Raw genomic sequence first — 4,399 nt, forward strand, 5'->3', positions numbered from 1 at the left:
CAGGCCACGCCCACGGCGCCCAGGCCACGCCCACGGCGCCCAGGCCACGCCCACGGCGCGCAGCGCCAATCAGCGGGACCTGAGAGAGCGCAGGCCACGCCCCTGACGCTCTGGATAATCAGCGCAGGCCACGCCCCCTGACGCTCTGCTTCAGAGCGCAGGCCACGCCCCTTGACGCTGTGGACAGTCAGCGCAGGCCACGCCCCTTGTTCTGTTGCTAGGCAGCCCAGGCCACGCCCCCTGACGCTCTGGCTAGGGAGTGCAGGCCACGCCCCCTGGCGCTGTGGATAGAGCCACGCCCCTTGTTCTGTTGCTAGGCAGCGCAGGCCACGCCCCCTGTGCTGTTGCTAGGCAGCGCAGGCCACGCCCCCTGACGCTCTGGCTAGGGAGTGCAGGCCACGCCCCCTGGCGCTGTGGATAGAGCCACGCCCCTTGTTCTGTTGCTAGGCAGCGCAGGCCACGCCCCCTGTGCTGTTGCTAGGCAGCGCAGGCCACGCCCCCTGACGCTCTGGCTAGGGAGTGCAGGCCACGCCCCTTGACGCTGTGGACAGTCAGCGCAGGCCACGCCCCTTGCGCTGTTGCTAGGCAGCGCAGGCCACGCCCCTTGGCGCTCTGGCTAGGGACTTAGGCCACGCCCCCTGGCGCTGTGGATAGAGCCACGCCCCTTGTTCTGTTGCTAGGCAGCGCAGGCCACGCCCCCTGTGCTGTTGCTAGGCAGCGCAGGCCACGCCCCTTGGCGCTCTGGCTAGGGACTTAGGCCACGCCCCCTGGCGCTGTGGATAGAGCCACGCCCCTTGTTCTGTTGCTAGGCAGCGCAGGCCACGCCCCCTGTGCTGTTGCTAGGCAGCGCAGGCCACGCCCCCTGGGCCTGGGTTCAAGGTCCAGCCTTGGAGTTCAAGGCCCAGGCTGTGAGTTCAAGGTTCAGGTTGTGAGTTCAAGGTTCAGGCTGTGAGTTCAAGGTTCAGGTTGTGAGTTCAAGGTTCAGGTTGTGAGTTCAAGGTTCAGGTTGTGAATTCAAGGTTCAGGTTGTGAGTTCAAGTTTCAGGTTGTGAGTTCAAGGTTCAGATCCTAAGGCCCCGAGTTCGAGGTTCAGGCCCCGAGTTCGAGGTTCAGGCCCCGAGTTCGGCCCAAGGCCCCGAGTTCGAGGTTCAGGCTCTGAGTTCGAGGTTCAGGCCCCGAGTTCGAGGTTCAGGCCCCGAGTTCGAGGTTCAGGCCCCGAGTTCGAGGTTCAGGCCCCGAGTTCGGCCCAAGGCCCCGAGTTCGAGTCTCAGGCCCTGAGTTCAAGGTTCAGGCCCCGAGTTCGAGGTTCAGGCCCCGAGTTCGGCCCAAGGCCCCGAGTTCGAGGTTCAGGCTCTGAGTTCGAGGTTCAGGCCCCAAGTTCAATCCTAGGCCTCAATTTAAGACCCAGGTGGTGAGTGCGAGGCCGAGGTCTCAAATCCAATCCCAGGCGGAGTTGGAGGTTCAGGCCCCGAGTTCGAGGTTCAGGGTTTGAGTTCGAGGTTCAGGCCCCGAGTTCGAGTCCCAGGCCCCGAGTTCGAATTCAGGCCCCAAGTTCGACCCAAGGCCCCGAGTTCGAGTCCCAGGCCCCGAGTTCGAGGTTCACACCCCAAGTTCAAGGCTCAGGCTGTGACTTCGAGGTCTAAGCCCCGAGTTCAAGGCCCAGGATGAGTTCAAAGTTCAGACCCTGGGTTCGAGGTTCTGGGTTCAAATGCAATCCTAGGCCCCGAGTTCAATCTCAGGCCCCGAGTTCGAGACACAGGTCCTGAGTTCGAGGCCCAAACACAGAGTTCGAGGTTCAGGCCCCGAGTTCGAGGTTCAGGCCCCAAGTGCGAGGTTCTGGCTTCAAAGTCCATCCTAGGCCCCAAGTTCAAACCCAGGTCCTGAGTTCGAGGACTTGGGCCCAGACGACAATGCCGGGCCCCGAGTTCAAGGTTCAGACCCCAAATCCAATGCGAGGCCCCGAGTTCGAGTCCCAGGCCCCGAGTTCGAGGTTCAGGCCCCGAGTTCGAGGATCAGGCCACAAGGTCAGTTCCTGGTCCTGAGTTCGAGGCCTGGTCTGTGAGTTCCAGGACCAGGACAGGAGTTCAAGTCCCAGGTCGGAGCTCAAAGTTCGAGGCTCTGGTCCCGAGTTCGAGGCCCAGGCCCCGAGTTCGAGGTTCAGGCCCCAAATCCAACTCTAGGCCCTAAGTTCGAGGTTCAAGCCCCGAGTTCGAGGTTCAGGCCCCGAGTTCGAGGTTCAGGCTGTGAGTTCGAGGTTCAGGCCCCGAGTTCGAGTCCCAGGCCCTGAGTTCGACCCAAGGCCCCGAGTTCGAGTCCCAAGGCCCAGAATTCGAGGCCCAGGCCCCGCGTTCGACCCAAGGCCCCGAGTTCGAGACCCAGGCCCCGAGTTCGAGAGCCAGGTTTGGAGTTCAACGTCCAGGCCCCGAGTTCGAGGCCCAGGCCCCGAGTTCGAGGTTCAGGCTCTGAGTTCGAGGTTCAGGCCCCGAGTTCAATCCTAGGCCTGAATTCAAGACCCGGGTCCCGAGTTCGAGGCCCAGGTCCTGAATTCAATCCCAGGCCCCGAGTTCGAGGCCCAGGTCCTGGAGTTCAATTCCCGGTCCCGAGTTCAGGCCCAATCTCTGAGTTCAAGGCCCGGGCTGTGAGGTCAAGGTTCAGATGGTGAGGTCAAGGTTCAGACCCCGAGTTCGAGGCCCAGGACTGGAGTTTGAGTCTCAGGCCCCGGGTTCGAGGTTCAGGCCCCAAATCCAATGCGAGGCCTGAGTTCAAGGCCTATGCCATGAGGTCAAGGTTCAGGCTGTGAGGTCAAAGTTCAGGCCCCAAGTTCCAGACCCAGGGACAGAAATCAGACCCAGATCCTGAGTTCGAGGTTCAGGCCGTGAGTTCGAGGTTCAGACCGTGAGTTCGAGGTTCAGGCCCCGAGTTCGAGGTTCAGGCCCCGAGTTCGAGGCCCAGGTCCTGGGTTCGAGGCTCAGACCTGAGTTCCAGGCCCAGGCTCCAAATTCAATGCTAGGCCTGAGTTCGAGGTTCAGGCCCCGAGTTCGAGGTTCAGGCTGTGAGTTCGAGGGCCTGAATTCCAGGCTCAGGCCCCAGGTTCGAGGCCCAGGTTCTGAGTTCGAGACCCCGGCTCTGGGTTCAAGGCCCAGGCTGTGAGTTCCAGGCCCAGGCCTCAAATTCAATCCTGGGCCCGAGTTCGAGGCCGAGGCCCCGAGTTCGAGACACAGGTCCTGAGTTCGAGGCCCAAACACAGAGTTCGAGGTTCAGGGTTGGAGTTCGAGGTTCAGGCTCCGAGTTCGAGGTTCAGGCCCCGAGTTCGAGGTTCAGGCCCCGAGTTCGACCCAAAGCCCCGAGTTCGAGTCCCAGGCCCTGAGTTCAATTTCTGGTTCCGAGTTCGAGGCCTAGTCTGTGAGTTAAAGGTCCAGATTCTGACTTCGAGGTTCAGGCCACGAGTTCGAGGTTCAGGCCCCGAGTTCGAGGCTCAGACCCCGAGTTCGAGGCTCAAGCTGTGAGTTCGAGGTTCAGGCCTCAAATGCAATCCTAGGCCTCAGTTCAAGACCCCGGCCCCGAGTTCGAGACCCAGGCCCCGAGTTGAAGACTGTGGCCCCGAGTTCGAGAGCCAGGCCCCGAGTTCAAGGTTCAGACCCCAAATCCAGTCTTTGGGCTAAGTTCAAGGTTCAGGCCCCGAGTTCGAGGCCCAGGTCCCAAATCCAATCCTAGGCCTAAATTCGAGGTTCAGGCCCCGAGTTCGAGGTTCAGGGCCCAAGTTCGCCCCAAGGCCCCGAGTTCGAGACCCCAGACCCGACTTCGACCCAAGGCCTCAAGTTCGAAGTTCAGGCCCTGAGTTTGACCCAAGGCCCTGAGTTCGAGGACTTGGCCCTGACGACAATGCCGGGCCCCGAGTTCAAGGTTCAGGCCCTGAGTTCAATTCCTGGTTCTGAGTTCGAGGCCTGGTCTGTGAGTTTGACCCAAGGCCCTGAGTTCGAGGTTCAGGCCCTGAGTTCGAGGTTCAGACACTGAGTTCAAGGTTCAGACACTGAATTCAAGGCCCAGGCTCAGGGTTCGAGGTTCAGCCCCCAATTCCAATCCTAGGCCCCGAGTTCGAGGTTCAGGGTTCGAACTCAATCCTAGGCCCCAAGTTCCATCCCAGGTCCTGAGTTCGAGTCCGAGGCCCAGAATTCAGCCCTAGGCCTCAATTCGAGGCTCAGACCCCGAGTTCGAGGTTCAGGTCCCGAGTTCGAGGTTCAGGCCCCGAGTTCGAGGTTTAGGCCCTGAGTTCGACCCAAGGCACCGAGTTCGACCCAAGGCCGCGAGTTCGAGGTTCAGGCCCCGGGTTCGAGGTTCAGGCTCCAAATTCAATTCCAGGACCCGAGTTCGAGGACCAGGTTTTGAGTTCGAGGCCCAG

At 61.4% G+C, this 4,399-nt stretch overlaps 1 protein-coding gene across 1 annotated transcript in view; it reads right to left on the bottom strand.

Moving 5' to 3' along the window:
- Dhrsx (dehydrogenase/reductase (SDR family) X-linked) overlaps positions 1-4,399 on the bottom strand; it is a 54,267-nt gene that overhangs the window by 17,430 nt on the left and 32,438 nt on the right. The window lies entirely within an intron of this gene.

The sequence above is a fragment of the Dipodomys ordii genome, unplaced genomic scaffold, assembly GCF_000151885.1.
Source record: "Dipodomys ordii isolate 6190 unplaced genomic scaffold, Dord_2.0 Scaffold210, whole genome shotgun sequence".
Taxonomy (NCBI): Eukaryota; Metazoa; Chordata; class Mammalia; order Rodentia; family Heteromyidae; genus Dipodomys; species Dipodomys ordii.